At 43.4% G+C, this 18274-nt stretch overlaps 1 protein-coding gene across 11 annotated transcripts in view; it reads left to right on the forward strand.

Moving 5' to 3' along the window:
- TENM3 (teneurin transmembrane protein 3) overlaps positions 1–18274 on the forward strand; it is a 1277620-nt gene that overhangs the window by 1067817 nt on the left and 191529 nt on the right. The window lies entirely within an intron of this gene.

Raw genomic sequence — 18274 nt, forward strand, 5'->3', positions numbered from 1 at the left:
TTTTGTTTTCTTTAAAGATGTAGTTCGGATACACAATTGCAGGGTTTAAGATAATTTATTTTGATGTATAATATGATATATTAAGATGAGATTAAACAGTCAAATTAGGGAGCTGCTTGTTTTATTAATGAGCACAGTTGAATCTAAGTTTCATTGTAGATTTGAGAATTGGCATATTTATTATGAACCCTGAACTGTCTTTCTGAAACCTGAAAAAGATTTGTGAAAACAGCCTGTAATAAAAATCACACATGCTTCATAAAACACTACTTGATAGATATCACTTGCACCATTAAGAACTAAACGACAAAGGATGTAATTTCAGTTCTGGCATGCAATATTAATCGAAAGCCTTTAAAACATCTTGGTGATGGGAACTATAACAACGTGACATTGAAGAATTATGATCTAAAGTCATTTATCTTAATCAGAGGTTCAAAGAAATGCCATAAAATATAAAGTTATTTCATTCATCTTTACAAATTCAGATGTTTTGGAAGGTATATAGCTTTCTAGTTTGTTTCTTTTAAAAATGCTATTGATAAAAATTCTGCATTTAAAACATCTTTTTAAAATCCAATTTGCTATTGAGAAGGCAACTCCTGCCTTCGATCAGACAATGATGCCAACTTGTTACATTTTCAAAAAAAGCATTGTGCTTTCTCCCTTGCTGACCCTTCTGCTTGGGAGGAACTCCCTGAAAATAATCCACAAAACAAACTCATTATCATCTTCCAAAACTTTCCTCAAAACTCTCCTTTGCCATGATGCCTACAAAATACTTTCAATGGTTAGACTGCTGGTATGCTGAGACCATAGCTTGTCATGCTGACCAATATTGTCTATTTGTTTTCTTGTACTCCCCTGTATATCTGTGTCGGTTGCCTCTTGTCTTATACTTAGATAGTAAACTCTTTGGGGGCAGGGACCAACTTTCTGTTCCTTGTTTGCACAGCACCTAGCACAATGGGGTTCTGGTTCATAACTAGTGTTTCTAGGTGGTATGATAATACAAATGATAAATAATAATGAACTCTATAAAACTTGAGTGTAAAAATATTGGAAAAACTTTTCCAAAGATAATTAGGTTTATAGTTGCCCTTGTAAATTGTAAAATGCAATTATAAGGCATTTAGGCCCTTATTGGTGACTGGATTATTATATTTATCTACACACATGCAGATATAATCACCAAAAAGAAAATCAAACTATTGAATAAATGGACAAAATCCTGGAAATTCAAAAGTTAAAGGGGAACCTCAACTTAAAAATAGCACTTCAGAATTTTATCATATACTATTGTCATATATATCAAATTAGTTTAGCTAAAAGAAGTTTCACTGTTTCTTGGTATAAGTAGTTAGTGAATCGGTTTCTTCTTCGAGGGTGATTGTTCATGTGCATTCCACAATAGATGTGCATGCTCGCCATGTGCGCCGGTGCCGGAAGATTTTCCCTTAGCAGTGCCCGTAGGGGAGCGAGTGATCCCTGGAGTGGTGCCACCATGGCACAGTATAAGGGGCGCTGTGCGCTCCCACCACCCTCAGTTCCTTCTTGCCGCCAGTGAAGGTGCTTCAGAACTGCTGTGCTCCAGCTCTGCTGTAGCTTTCCCTCTTTGGACTTTGTTTAGTTCATAGTTAGTACCTGCAGTTACCCAAAAAAAAAAAAAGTTTACTTAGAATAGTTAAGTGGGCCTGGGTCGGGGCATGCCCCGCACCCTGGGCTTTAAGTCATGTGACATGCCGTGATCACGGTCTTGTGCTCAGCACCGCTCGGGACACCATCGCTCGTCCCCATTCAGAGATAGCGGTAGATTGTATGCCAGCCTGGCCTCCCTTCAAAGTCGAAAGTCAGTGGGCTAGGCGAGTCAGGCGGGGCAGTCCGCTCCGACGGTGCCACAGCAGGTGCAGTGGCACCAGCCTCCCTGGCCAGCGCCATGGTACTAATTGGCCCGATACAGCCCCCAGTGGTGGCTTGCTTGGAGGCTGGAGCCTCGGAAAGACTGTCGGACTTCCTCTCCCAGCCTCCCAGAAAAGGGTCAGTGGAGCACTCATCCCCAGTCCCTCACTTAGAAGAAGACCAAGTGGTGGGACCTGTGGCACCAGCGGGGACGCAGAGCACCGCACCCCCATCCTCATCCTCCCCCGATGAGGCAATCACAGCTCCTCCTCCTCCTCCCATCCCACAGGAGGACACGAAAGCCCACAGGAACTTTTGAAAAGAGTGGCATCAAGCCTCAATCTATAAGCTGAGGAGGTGGAGGAACCATCGGACTCCCTCTTCGATGTCCTCTCAGCTACAGCACCGGCCAGGGTGGCTCTCCCACTCCATGAAGGAATGGCAAAGATCTCAAATGCCTTGTGGGAAACCCCGGCTTCCTTGCCCCCCATCTCTAAGAGGGCAGAACGGAAGTATTCCGTGCCCGCCAAGGGGCACGAGTATCTATATATCCACCCTGCCCCCAACTCTCTAGTGGTCGAAGCGGTCAACCATAAGGAGCATCAGGTCAACCCGCTCCTACCCCTAAGAACAAGGACTCGAGGAGACTAGATTAATTCAGTAGGAAAATTTATTCATCCTTGAGCTTCCAACTGAGGGTGGCAAACCACCAACCCCTGCTGGGCAGATATGACTTCAACTTGTGCGGCTCAATGCCCAGATTTGCGGACTCCCTCTAGGAGCATGATAAAAAGGAGTTTAAGGCTCTGGTTGAGGAGGGCACAGCTGCCTCCAGGGCAGCCCTTCAGGCAGCCTCGGATGCTGTGGATGTGGCTGCATGATCTATGGCCTCCGTGGTGTCCATGATGAGAGCGTTGTGGCTTCTGTTTTCTGGGTTGTCCAGCAAGGCACAGAACTCCTTGCAGGACCTCCCATTCAATGTCGAGGCCCTATTTGTGGAACAAACAGACGTGAAGTTACACGGTCTTAAGGACTCCCGCACGACATTAAAGACCGTCGGTCTCTATGTTCCAGCCTCGGCAAGGACCAAATTCAAACCGCAGCAAGCTCCCAGTCAGGCCACCCACTCCAGATATGAGCTCCCTCATAAAGAATCAAGGGACTATAAAAAGCACCCACAATGGCAATCCCAGCCTGCGCCCCAGCCTGGGCCCTCTAAGGGCAAGCAGGCGGGTAAGTGCCAGTTTTGATGGGACATCCAGTGACGACTTACCAGTTTGTACCAGGGACCTACCCGACCTTCCGTTCTCCAACCACTTATGTACTTTCCTCCTGGAATGGTCATGGCTGACCTTGGACCAATGGGTCCTCAACACTGTCTCCCAGAGCTATACCCAGTTTCTTTCTACCCCATCCACCTACCTACCCTCCCTCCCCATCCCTCTTGAGGGACCTCATTCACGAGAGCTTACTCAAGCAAGAGGTGAGGCGGCTCCTTTGCTTAGGAGCGGTGGAGGTGGTGCCGGCAGAGTTCAGATACAAGGGGTACAACTCCCACTATTTCCTTATCCCAAAGGCCAAAAGGGGGCTCAGGCCCATCCTGGACCTGCGAGGCCTGAACCAGTACATGGTAAAGCTTAAGTTTCTCATGGTCTCTCTGGCCTCCATCATCCCCTCCCTGGATCCCAGAGACTGGTACGCTGCCCTCGATCTACAGGACACGTGCTTCCACATTCATATATTCGAGGGCCATAGGTGTTTCCTCTGCTTCACAGTAGGACAGGAGCACTACCAGTTCACTGTCCTCCCGTTTGGCCTATCGACGTCTCCTAGAGTCTTCACAAAGTGTATGTCTGTGGTAGCGGCCTACCTCAGGCATCGGGGGGGTCCAGATCTTTCCCTGCCTCGATGACTGGCTGGTCAAGGGCAACTCCAGGTCACAGGTACAGGATCACATAACACTCCTCCTGTCCACGTGCACCACACTGGGGCTGCTGGTAAACACCAAATCCACATTAGTACCGATGCAATGCATAGAGTTCATTGATATGATCATTGATATGGTCACGAGGTTTCCCGTGACAACTGCCAGAACATGCCTCCAACTCCTGGGTCATATGTCGGCGTGCATGACTCAGGATGCGGCCCTTCAGCTCTGGTTGGCCTCAGTATTCTCCCAGTCCAGAGACAAGATGGACAAAGTCTTCACTGTGCCCAAACCTGTAATAGCCTCCCTACGCTGGTGGTCTTCCCTGGGGAACATGCTCCAAGGGGTCCAGTTCAGGGGGCTGGCCCCCAACTGTAGAGTTGGTGTCTGATGCATTGGACTTCAGGTGGGGAGCCCATGTGGGAAACCTCCAGACCCAAGGTCTGTGGTCCGCAGAAGACCTGGCCCTGCTCATAATTGTCAAGGAGCTCAGGGCTGGCCATCTAGCATGCATGGCTTTTCGCTTGTACCTAGCAGGCAGAGTGGTCAGGGTTCTCATGGACAACACAGCCTCGATGTTCTACATCAGCAGGCAAGGTAGGGCCGCTCCTCAGCCCTGTGCTAGGAAGCCCTCAGGCTGTGGGACTTCTGCATAGCCCACGATATCTACTTGGAAGCCCATGATTTACCAGGCATCCAAAACTCTCGGGCAGATTGGCTGAGCCGGGACTTCTCCTCTCACCGTGAATGGTCGCTGCACCCGGAGGTGGTGCACAGGATTTTCCGAACTTGGAGCACTTGCCAAGTGGACCTCTTCGCAACCTGGCAGAACCACCAATGTCCCCGTTTCTGCTCCAGGAGAGGGCTGGGCATGGGCGCTATCTCCGACACTTTCCTTCTGTCCTGATCGGATCAGCTTTTCTATGCCTTTCCCCCGATTCCACTGATTGGCAAGGTCTTGGAAAAGATAAAGACGGACAGGGCCCGTGTCCTTTTGATCGCCCCGGTGTGGCCCAGGCAGCATTGGTACGGAACTCTCACAAGCTTGGCAGTTGCCCTGCCATGGCCATTGCCAACCCGCCCGGACCTGCTTTCCCAGGACCAAGGTCACCTCCTCCACCCCAACCTGGCAGCCCTCACAGCGTGGCTGCTCAAGGCCAGGAGGAGAGGACTTGCTTGTAAGGGGTCCAGCGCATCCTCCTGGAAAGCAGGAGGCCCTCCACGCGTCACGCCTACCAGGCAAAATGGTCTCGGTTTTCCCTGTCGGCCGCTGATCAGGGTGTCTCACCAGTGGCTGCCCTGATTCAGCTTATACTAGAATACCTCCTTCATCTTAGAGCCCAGGGCCTACCGCCCTCATCCGTCAAGGTGCACCTGGCAGCCATATCAGCCTTCCACCCACCGGTGCAGGCCCACACAATAGTCTCTCATGTCATGACCGATCTATTCCTTAAGGGCTTGGATCGCCTCTTTCTGTATGTTAGACCCCCCAGTCCCTCAGTGGGACCTAAACTTGGTGCTGGCCAGGCTAACTGGACCTCCATTTGAGCTGCTTGCTACATGCTTCTGGTCACACCGCTCATGGAAAGTAGTCTTTCTTGTGGCAATCATGTCTGCTAAAAGGGTCTCGTAGCTCCGGGCCCTGACCTCCGAACCCCAGTACATGGTATTCCATAAGGATAAGGTCCAGCTCCACTCACATCCTTCGTTCCTCCCTAAGATGGTCTCCGCCTATCATATGGGCCAGGACATTTTTCTGCCGGTGCTCTGTCCCAAGCCCTACGCGTCCAGTGAGGAGCGCCACCTCCACATGCTAGATATGAGATGGGCTCTGGCCTTTTACTAGAACATACAAAACCATTCAGGAAGTCTTCAAAACTGTTCATCACCACGGCCGAACGCATGAAAGGTCGGCCGATCTCCACTCAGCGGCTTTCCAACTGTATTACTTCGTGTATCCGAACTTGTTATGACCAGGCAGGAGTTCCCTCACCGCCGATTGTGAGGGTGCACTCAACTAGAGCATAAGCCTTGTTGGCTGCCTTTCTGGCTCACGTCCCTATTCAGGACATTTGTAGGGCTACCACATGGTCATTGGTCCACAAATTCACCTCACATTATATGATCGTCTCTCAGACTAGGGAGGACGCCGGGTTTGGCAGGGCAGTGCTCCATCCCGAATGTCTGTGAACTCCTACCCACCTCCAACAGATATAGCTTGGAATCACCTATTGTGGAATGCACATGAGCAATCACTCAAAGAAGATTACCTTTCCATAACTGGTGTTCTTAGAGATGTGTTGCTCATGTCCATTCCACATCCCGCCCTCCTTCCTCTCTGTCGGAGTTGTCTGGCAAGAAGAAACTGAGGGTGGGGGGGAGTGCTCAGCGCCCATTATACCACACCGTGGTGGTGCCACTCCAGGGGTCGCTAGGGGCGCTCCCCAACGGGTACTGCTAAGAGAAAAACTTCTGGCACTGGCGAACGTGGCAAGCATGCACACCTATTGTGGAATGGACATGAGCAACACATCTCGAAGAACACCAGTTACAGAAAAGTAACTGTCTTCTCTATTATTTTTGTGGGTCATTCACACAAGCTACAGAGGAAAGAAATACATTTTATATAGGGCTGTCGATTAATTACAGTTAACTCACACGATTAACTCAAAAAAAATTAATCATGATTAATTGCACTGTTAAACAAAAGAATACCAATTGAAATTTATTAAATATTTTTGTATGTTTTTCTACATTTTCAAATATAATGATTTCTATTACAACACGGAATAGAAAGTGTACTGTGCTCACTTTATATTTATTTTTAATTACAAATATTTGCACTGTAAAAAACAAAAGAAATAGTATGTTTCAATTCACCTAATACAAGTATTGTAGTGCAATCTCTTTATCATGACAGCTGAACTTACAAATGTAGGTTTTTTGTTACATAACTGCATTCAAAAACAAAACAATGTAAAACTTTAGAGCCTGCAAGTCCACTCAGTCCTACTTCTTGTTCAGCCAATTTCTAAGACAAACAAACAAGTTTGTTTATGTTTGTGGGAGATACTGCTGCCTGCTTCTTATTTACAATGTCACCTGAAAGTGAGAACAGGCGTTTGCATGGCACTTTTGTAGCTGTCGTTGCAAGGTATTTATGTGCCAGATATGCTAAACATTCATATGCTCCTTCATGCGTCCGCCGCAATTCCAGAAGACATGCTTCTATTCTGATGATGTTCGTTAAAAGAATAGTGCATTAATTACATTTGTGACTGAACTCTTTGGGGGAGAATTGTATGTCCCCTGCTCTGTTTTACCCTTGTCTCTGCTTCCACACCCTCATTCTGCCCTATATTTCATGTTATATAAATATAGGGCTCGGATGATGACCCAGCACATGTTGTTTGATTTACGAACACTGTCACTGCAGATTTGACAAAACACAAAGTACCAATGTGAGATTTCTAAAGATAGCTACAGCACTCGACCCAAGGTTTAAGAATCTGAAGTGCCATCCAAAATCTGAGAGGGACAAGGTGTGGAGCATGCTTTCGGAAGTCTTAAAAGAGCAACACTCCAGTGCAGAAACTACAGAACCCAAACAACCAAAAAAAAAATCAACCTTCTGCTGGTGGCAACTGACTCAGATGATGAAAATGAACATGCATCGGTCCACTCTGCTTTGGATCATTATCGAACAGAACCCGTCATCAGCATGGATGCATGTCCTCTGGAATGGTGGTTGAAGCATGAAGGGACATATGAATCTTTAGCATATCTAGCACATAAATATCTTGCGACACCGGTTACAACAGTGCCATACAAACGCCTGTTGACACCACTTTCTGGTGACGTTGTAAACAAGAAGCGGGCACCATTATCTCCTGCAAATGTAACCAAACTTGTTTGTCTGAGTGACTGTCTGAAGTAGGGCTGAGTGGACTTGTGGGCTCTAAAGTTTTACATTGTTTTTTTTTAATTCAGTTATTTTTTGTATATAATTTGACATTTGTAAGTTCAACTTTGATGATAAACAGATGGCACTACAGTACTTGTATTAGTTGAATTGAAAAATACTATTTGTTTTGTTTTTTACAGCGCAAATATTTGTATTAGAAAATAAATAGAAAGTGAGCACTTTGTATTCTGTGTTGTATTTGAAATCAATGTATTTGAAAATTTAGAAAACATCCAAAATATTTAAATAAATGGTATTCTATTATTAACAGTGCAATTAATCGCACTATTCATTTTTTAATTGTGTGATTAATCGCGATTAATTTTTTTAATCGCTTGACAACCCTAATTTTATAGGAATATTTAATTGTAATCACAGAAGTTAATAGAAGTCAGTGCAAGGTGACTTATTTGAAACCACTTTTAACTTTTTTTTGTTAATTAACTAGATTTAATAGATTTCAAACCAGAAGGGTCCATTAGATCACCTAGTCTGATCTCTTGTATTTCATAGGACCTTTAATTTCACCAAAATACCTCTGTATTGTGCCTAATGCAATTGTTTAGTCTAAACTATTGTGTGCCACAGGCAGAGAACATAAGAGACTGAAGTGACACCTGTGCCTGAGGTTTTGCAGTGGCAGGGAATTCATTAGGTGGAATATGCCCAGATGATCTTGGCAGGGGATCCACACCCCTTGCTACAGAGGAAGACAAGCTCCCAAGGTTCCTGTTCATCAGATCTGGAGGAAAATAACATCCAAACCCTAAATATGGCAATCAGTTTGACCCTGAGCATGTTGGCAAGACCCACCTACCGGGCACCTAAGAAGGAGGATTCTCTGTCCCAGCTTGGAACACTAGTTCATTTTATGTGGTGCCCTGTCTCCAGCTGTGGCCAATCTCTAATGTAATAGAGCTTGTCTTCACTGTAACAGTTATCTTCAGTTATTAGTCTTGAGTTGCTACACTTGAGCTGTCTGCAAAACAAGACTAGAGTTACACAGTGATTTGATTGGCAGCACAGAATGTTTGGATTAGCTACTGAAGAGTTGTTGTAATTTGAGCTGTTGCATTGTCACTGCATTATTATCTGCAGCCGCAGCATGGCTCAAGTTTCAGACCACCCATTCCACCTTTCCTGACAGGACAGCTAGCTCTAGCTTAAAGCACCACTTTAATATAAATTAGAGATTTTTGTGTGCAGACAGGAGTGGGGTTAAGAGTAACATTCGAGTTATAATTCAAGGTAACTGTTGTGAAGACACTCTCTCAGAGGAAGGTGAAAAAAATAAACCAAGAATACATGTGGCCACTTGTGCTTCAGGGAGGAGAGGGAATTCCCTGGTGACCCCCATAGGCAATTGTTTGAGACCCCGTTACACGAGATTTGATTGCAATCATTATCTTAATGCGTAGATGCAAGCATTATGAGCTCGTGGAGGATATCAGATGATCATATTATTCCCATGACACATGAAAGAAGGGGATGAACGGCCTGAGACCGACCCTGTACACAAAGGCTCATAGTTTCTCAAAGAACCTGGATTAAAGCATATATTTTAGAAACAGCTAATCTCATTTTAAAGACTACAAGCTACACTGAGTCCACTGGCTCCTCTGATAAGCTGTTCCAATGTTTAATTACACTCACAGCTAGGAAATTGTGTCTTATTTCAATGTTGAATTTGTTTAACTTCAACTTTCAGCTACTGGATCTTGTTATGCCCTTGTTAGTAAAGTTGAGAAGGTTCCCACTGTCTGATACTTTTTTAATCTGTAAGTGCCTATACACAGTGCTCAAGTGAACTCTTAGCTTTCTCTTTGATAAGATGAATAAGTTGAGCTCTTTAAACATCACAGTATCCTAAGTACCTAGTGCCAGTAGAGGGAGGACTTCTTGCCTATTTCTACCTGATATTTCCCTTTTTAGTATTATTGTTTATTATTAATTGTATTATCATAGCACGTCTGAGCTTCATTCAAGGTCACGGACCATTGTGCTAGATGTTGTACACAGAGCAAAATTACACTTCCTGCCCAAAGAGCTTACAAGCTAGGTATACAACATACGACAACAAATCAGACAGACTGTCTGATGGGGCGTACCAAATATGATAGGCATTTTGTTGAATTGAGACCAATTAATCAGACTGCTCACGTCACTTTGTAAAGTAATCTGTTCTCATTATTTACTACCCCCACCTATTTTTGTATCATCTGTAAATGTTACCAACATCAATTTTTAAAAGGTCGTCTTGGTCATTGTAAAAATATTAAATAGCCAAGAACTATTCCCTAGGGAAGTCTGATAGAGATGGTCCCTCCTTATTAACAACTACATATTGAGATCTACCCATGAATCAGATTTTTTGTCCATCTAACGTATGTCCTATTAGTTCTATTTAAACTTTAAACATAAAAAATTTAAACTTCCACACAATGCAAGTTTATTAATCAAAATGTCCACAGGATCATATGGGATAGATGCATCCTCCTGATTTGTTCCAAGTACAGAACAGAAATATCTATCGAATGTTTCTGCCTTTTCTGCCTCAGTTACAATTTTAGCATCTATATCTAGCTATGGACCTATATCTGACATAGAGCTTTTTTAATTCTTAATATATTTAAAAATGCTTTATTATTGTCTTTAATTCTATTGGGTATATTTAATTGATTACTTTAGCTTCTTTTATCAGTTGCCATCTACTTCCCCCTTTATATATATATATAGTGTTTTATCTCCATTTCTATGTCTCTTTTTAACAATAATGGCTTCTTGTCACTCATAAGTTTTGTCATGTTTTTTGGAATTATGGATCCAATTGGTGATCCTTGAATAATTCCCAGTTTTTGCTAATGCTTCCCGCTTTGCATTTGTGTTCTCAGTCAGTTGTGCGAACAGTTACTTTAAGCTTTGGAAAATGAGGGAAGTAGTCACCCTCACCTTCTGACAGGCTGCCCTCAGACCTTTTAAAGTTCCAAATATAAATATTACTGGTTGGTCTGTTTTCACGAAGTAAACGTATACATTCTGCAGCACGTCTGTGATTCTTTTGTTTGGCAGGTGTCAGTAAATCTTGAGTTGTCATGCATTATAGCTTCAGATTCTCATCTGAATACCATCATTATCTCCAGCCGCATCTCTAATCCTTGGATCTTCCCTGCCATGAGCTCTATCAGGTGACATTTCTTATATAAGTAGCTTCCATCAGATATCCACTAAAGGATGCTGTGCATCCCAGGGCTTCTGCATCCAACCATCTTCTTTGTCTCCTCTCCTCCTTGGGTTACTTCTACTACTGCCTCCGTAGTTATTGTTGTTTTCTCTTCCTAATGGTCCTACTGCTAGAGAAAAAGGACAAGAATCCCTCCCAAACTCCCCGACCCAAAACTCCTGAGTGAACAGCTAATGGCAGCAGGAACTTCAGTGAAGACTAGCAACCAGAGACATACTCAGAGTCCCCAGTGGGCTTGTACTGGAGCAGCTAGCCCATAGAGAAGCCCATTCTGCCATGTCTTTTCTGCTAATGTTATAAGCCTAATATTTATCAAATGAAAACCTCAATTTTTTCCTTAGATGAGTGGCTAGTGGTTGGGTCTCAGTAGTTTAACCGTTACTAAACGGATATCATATGATATCATATGAAATGTATAACAAATTACTTTCTTTTGTAGATATTTCATCTACTTTTCTCATTCTTTTTGAATTAAACCCAAAATTGCAAAGCATTAAATAATTATCATACATGTTATATAATAAACTAATTTATATCTTTGTCTCTCTGCCCATCTCCTCCTTTTTTTCACTTTCACATATGAATTTTATTGCATAATATTCTATTGAAATTCAGTAATAATTAAATGATAAAATTAATTAAACGTAAATTAGTTTTTGAAAAAAAAAAAAAGAGAGCGGTTTTGTGGTTGGCTACAGAATACATATAATTTACCTCCAGGATTGAAATGGATCATTTATTTCACTGCTAGTGTCTCAGGTAAACAACTATTGAAATAGGTTTTGAAAAATGAGTAAAACTGTGTTTAGACTGTTTTCTATTCCATTTCATATGACTTCATCAGTTTCATACATAGGCTGATGTGCGTTTATCTGACAGTGATTTATGCAGTCAATGCTGCACGAAGGTTAAAATCTCTGTTATACTTGGGTAACTCTACTGCAATGGGTGGTTGTTGGGCCAATTTGCATTAGCTGCATAAAACATCTCCACAAGATGACTACTTCAGTGGGGTTGCTCTGGTGTAACTAAGGCCTAGTCTACACAAGAAAGTTGAACAGTTTGTGTTTTTTAAATAGATTAGTTAAACCTGTGCAAACCCCTGTTCAGACAATCTATTTTGTGTAAACCAGGCTTATCGCGGTTTAGTTGATTGGAAATCTGTTTAAGCTAAGCCAAAATAAACCATTCTTAAACCCAAATGTGTGTGTTCAGACAGTGGTTTGCACAGGTTTAACTAAATCAGTTTAAAAGCCACTTTAAGTTAGATTGTTGCAACTTTCTGGTGTCAGCAAGAGAGCATAATTGAGCCCTTTATCTGTTCCTTCCAACACAATCATTGTACCTCTTATAGCCTTCATGCTGGATCATCCCATTCTCTTCTTCCTGACTTACCATCAAAATGGAGCTAACAGTCATGGAGCCTATATGTTTAGCTTAGGCCGTGTCAGAATTGCTCCTAAATTCACTGATTTTTCACAAACTGAGGGAAGAACTCTTCCCTCCATTAGGATGCCTGTTTCCCAAGAAGCTAATTGCCATAGATGAAGAGCCAGCTTTGAAGGGAGGAGCTGCAGAATGCCTATTCTGACATTTGTGCTGGTGCAGAGAAAGTATTTTCTTTACATTTTCCAGAACTAGGAGTAATATTCAAGGCTGCAGAGCTCAAGAAGTCCATATCCATGTCATAGTCCAATAATCACAGAGGCTCCATCTACCTGCCTCAGGCCCATAAATATAGAAAGGTGAGGAAGGCTGGTATTGTGGGTCTGACAGCCAGGAGTTCTAGTTTCTTCTTCTGACTGTGACACAAATTTCCCATGTAACACTCAGCCAATTACTTAACCTCTCTCTGCTTCAGGTTCCCCATGTATATAATCAGAATGGCAATATGTCACTATTTCACAGTGATGTTGGGAAGCTTAGTTGTTTGTAAAGCACTTTGATATTGTGTGGAAGATGCTATAAAAAGCAAACTATTGTTTAGTTATTTATCCATGAAAATAGGGGTTGAAATAGGGGTATGAGGCAACCCTAACTATGGCATCATAATCACCACTTTTATAATGTTGACATCTTCCTCACAAATCGATAAAATAAGATTGAAATGTCTGCTACAGATTTTATAGCAGGTACAAGAAATGTGGGTTCAAGGAATTGGCAAGCTAAACCTAGGAGAAAAAAAGATCAATCAATAATGACATTCATAATTTAAAAATGTCACTTTGGCAGGTAGGAATGAAAGAACCTTTAGCAAAGCTTTTGATACAGTCTCCCACATTATCCTTGCTAGCAAGTTAAAAAAGTATGGACTGGATGAATGGACTATAAGGTGTATAGAAAGCTGGCTAGATCATCGGGCTCCATGGGTAGTGATCAATGGCTCCATGTTTAGTTAGCAGCCAGTATCAAGCGGAGTGCACCATAGGGTTACCAACTTTCTAGTTGCACAAAACCAAACACCCTAACCCCGTCCCTTCCCCGAGGCCCCACCCCCACTCACTACATTCCCCCTCCCTCGGTGGCTCGCTCTCCCCCACTTTCCCTCACTTTCACTGGTCTGGGGCAGGGGATTGGGGTGCGGGAGGGGGTGAGGGCTCTAACTGGGGATGTGTCCAGAAATGAGAGGTTTGGGGTGCAAGAGGGGGCTCCAGGCTGGGGAGTGGGACCGAGATATTCAGAGTGCGGGAGGCACTGCGGGTTGAGGCAGGGGGTTGAGTTACAGGAGGGGGTGAGGGCTCTGGCGTGGGGCTGGGGATGAGGGATTCAGGGTGTGGGAGGGGGCTCTGTGCTGGGGTTGGGGTGCAGGACGGGTGAGGGCTCTGGGGTGGGGACGGGGATGAGGAGCTAGGGTGCAGGAGGATGCTCCGGGTTTGGGCCGGGGCTCAGGGATGGGGCAGGGTCGTGGGTTGGGGCACATGCTTACCTCGGGCGGCTCCCAGTCAGTGGCACAGCAGGACTAAGGCAGGCTGGCTGCCTGTCCTGGCACCATGCTGCGTGCGCCCCAGAAGCAGCCAGCAGGGCCAGGTCCTAGCCTGGGGGGCCAGGAAGCTCCGCACACCACTCTCGCCCGCAGGCACTGCCGCCGTTCCCCCCCCCAGCTCCCACTGGTGCTCGGAGCAGGAGCAGCACGCAGAGCCCCGTGGTCCCCCCGCCTAGGAGCCAAACCTTCTGGCCGCTTCTGGGGCACAGCATGATGCCAGGACAGGCAGGGACTAGCCTCCCTTAGCGCCACAGCACCTCCAACTGGACTTTTAATGACTGGGTCGGTGGTGCTGACTGGCGCCGCCAGGGTCCCTTTTCGACCAGGTGTTCCGGTCGAAAACCGGACACTGGTCACTATAGTGCCCCAGGGGTTGGTCCTGGGGCCAGTTTTGTTCAACATCTTCGTTAATGATCTGGATGATGGGATGGATTGCACCCTCAGCAAGTTTGCGGATGGCACTAAGCTGGGGGGAGAGAGAGATATGCTGGAGGGTAGGTATAAGGTCCAGACTAACCTAGACAAATTGGAGGATTGGGCCAAAAGAAATCTGATGAGGTTCAACAAGGACAAGTGCAGAGTCTTGCACTTAGGACAGAAGAATCCCATGCACTGCTACAGGCTGGGGACTGACTGGCTAAGCAGGCAGTTCTGCAGAAAAGGACCCGGGGATTACAGTGGATGAGAAGTGGGATATGAGTCAGCAGTGTGCCCTTGTTGCCAAGAAGGCTAATGGCATATTGGGCTGCATTAGTAGGAGCATTGCCAGCAGATCGAGGGAAGTGATTGTTCCCCTCTATTCGGCACTGGTGAGGCCAGTTTTGGGGCCCCCACTACAGAAAGGATGTGGACAAATTGGAGAAAGTCCAGTGGAGGGCAACAAAAATGATTAGGGGGCTGGGGTACATGATTTATGAGGAGAGGCTGAGGGAACTGGGCTTATTTAGTCTGCAGAAGAGAAGAGTGGGGCGGGGGGGGATTTGATAGCAGCCTTCAACTACCTGAATGGGGGTTCCAAAGAGGATGCAGCTTGGCTGTTCTCAGTGGTACCAGATGACAGAACAAGAAGCAATGGTCTCAAGTTGCAGTGGGGTAGGTTTAGGTTGGATATTAGGAAAAACTATTTCACTAGGAGAGTGGTGAAGCACTGGAATGGGTTACCTAGGGAGGTGATAGAATCTCCATCCTTCGAGGTTTTTAAGGCCCGGCTTGACAAAGCCCTGTCTGGGGCTTAGTTGGGGTTGGTCTTTCTTTGAGTGGGGGTTAGACTAGATGACCTCCTAAGGTCTCTTCAAACCTTAATCTTCTATGATTTCTATGAATCTTAAGACAAGCAATTTGTAGGTATAACTAATTTTCAGTAGTTCTAATATTGTAAAACTCTATGGAACCCACCCACTTGTCATGTTATATTTACCTATCATACTTACATAATTTGTAAGAATTTTTTATCTCCTCTTAAATTTTTTCATGATTTTTTGATTCTATGTGATTCTAAAAGACCTTAAGACTGTGGGGCACTGATTCTCCACTAGGTTTAAGCCATAATTGGACACAGTGGAGAGTAACAACTTCAGCACCCTGATTCAGAGACTTAAAAGAGGGTCGAATTCTGCACTCCAATCTATCTTACAACATTGTCTAATCTTTGACATTCTAGTTCTTTTTCATGCCATACATTTTAATTATAGTCTTTAAGGAGGAAATATCATCTTATTGTTATACTAACGTATGGCATTATTTTGATGAGCATCTACATGTGGTGTCTTGAAGTCTCTATAGAATTACTACACCTCTACCTCGATATAACGCTGTCCTCGGGAGCCAAAAAATATTACTGTGTTATAGGTGAAACCGCATTATATCAAACTTGCTTTGATCCACAGGAGTGCGCAGCCCCGCCCCCTCCCCCCCCCGAACACTGCTTTACCGCGTTATATCCAAATTCGTGTTATATCGGGGTAGAGGTGTATAAGTAATATGTCTACATGCAAATGTAGACCACAGACACTGGCTTGAAGTAGCTGGGCTGTGAGCTGGGCAGATATGCAGAAATAGCCCCAACCCCTACTCCACAGAGGTGCTGAATATCTGCAGTAGTGTTGGAATAATTTTTATAGTAGGGTGCTGAAGGCAGAAACAATGTATTTGAGTTTTTCTTATTACTTCAACCCAGTGGGTGTGGTAACACTCCTAGTTTCAGCATCTATGTATATCTGTGTAGCTATCTTCAGAATGGCTCTGTGCAATGGCAGATCTTAGATCCTAGCCCCATCCTGCAGGCTTTGTATCTTCCTTACACCCAACCCTCTTTTGTACAGCAGATCTACATCACTTGTATTACAAATGGGCTCTCTGTTTTCATGAAGGAGGGAGCTGGATCTGCTTTCTATGGTATGAAAATAAAATGCCAGACAAAAAGAAAATGGCTTTCAATTGAAATTTTAAATGAGAAGACAAATTGAAGAGGTGGAGAAGTTCCAGAATAATGTTTCAGTGGATGGGAATTGCAGAGAAAAAGGCTCTTGCATCAATCGTAGGAAGTTTGTACCAGAGGAGGGGGATAATGCTAGACAAGTAGAGCAATTGAACGGAGGAAAGAAAGAAAGAAAGATATGATTTATGAGACAAACATTACTTTAGATTATCCAGTAAAGGAATAGGATTTATTTTCATATACTTGGGGTATGGCTCCCTGTTGTGTTAGTAATCATATATATATGCACCATAGTTAATTCTGTGACAGTTGATAATTAGCTCCTAATCTAAATCAGATAAAATTTTAAATAGACTTGAAAACAAAATCTTTCCAAGCTTTAGCCTGTTAAATTATCCTGTAGCTGGCTTGTTAAAATGTGCCTTAAAGCCTTCCATAGTGATTTTTATCATATGTGATGACACCTATTGGTGTTGGTAAAGACTAAACTGATTAATTGTATGCTGCCTGATTGGTAATTTTTCTTGTTAATTTAGTAGAGGTTTTTGTTTTATTTTTTAAACTCAACAAAACTGTATGGACTGTTTTAACCCTGCCGCTCTCTAAAAGGCATATTTCAACCTTACTATAATTTAGACACTTCGTTTCACACGGCAGCAAAGTAATTAACCAAACCCCTTCACTGGAAATGGGAATTGTCTTCTAAGAAAAGAAGATGCAAAAGCATAGAGTTTTATTTTCCTGTGTTAGGCTAACAGCTCTATCCCTAATGCTCATGAGGGTGAGAAATTATTAGTTGCTAAATTACTATAATATGGATTATTAGAGACTATCAGAAACATGCAGCAATAATTGGTTTTTAGTCTCAATAGACTTTTTTTAATTTCTGTACCCCTTTATTATGGGTTTAATAGTATGGTTCAAGTCATTGCAGATTGTGTATTCAGTTCCAGCAAATAGAGAATCACATCTGAAGGTCATATTACTCAGCTTAAGAATCATTGCTTGCGTTCAGAGTGTAAGGAAATGTAACCCTAGTCTGTTATTCTGTTTAATACATACATTTGTATTAATAACATGTCAATACATTACTTAAAAAATGTTGAACTACATTCAAAGATTGACAATGTGTATGTGTTGAAGCCAAATCCATTCAGCATCTAGTTAGATCCTACCTAAGTCTGACAACTTTTTATGTAACTATTGTCAGGCACATCCTTAGCCCCAGATCATTAAAAATAAAACAGCTTGCTTTCTGACCTCTGACTTATTAGCTATGGCTATTATATGCTTTTAGTTTAGGAACAAAATATTTCCACCACTGTTTTGGTGGCACGACTTTCTGATCACCTGTGACTTACTCCAAAATGTAGTTGTACCACATAGTGTGAAATTGGAAAATCTGTTCTGTGTGTGTTCTAATGGATGTAACGGTCATTAAGTATATGAGTCTTCTGACGTTGTAATCAGATGTGATTCAGTCTGCTAAATATCCATGAAGCAACATCTGCTTCACAGAGTGACCTTCTGCTAAAGAATACTTAGCATCTATTAGCAGATCATAGTGCAGAGCTGCCTTATTTGAAATGCACTAAACTAGAGTAGTCTACTGCTGTTTAGCAACTAGCTTGTAATAATTTATTGCAGTTAAATAAAGCTTAAAAAAAATCCATTAAATAATTATAGGGATTATATGCATTTCGAAAACCTTTGTGTTCTACTGAAATTACCCATTTAATTTCAGGGTTGGTTTGTTAAAAAAAGCTGAAATCTAAAGGCACATTAGGGGATCTGTCAGATGCTGTTTTCTGTAGGTGTTAATA

Source organism: Trachemys scripta, chromosome 5 (assembly GCF_013100865.1).
Source record: "Trachemys scripta elegans isolate TJP31775 chromosome 5, CAS_Tse_1.0, whole genome shotgun sequence".
In the NCBI taxonomy this organism is placed as follows: Eukaryota; Metazoa; Chordata; order Testudines; family Emydidae; genus Trachemys; species Trachemys scripta.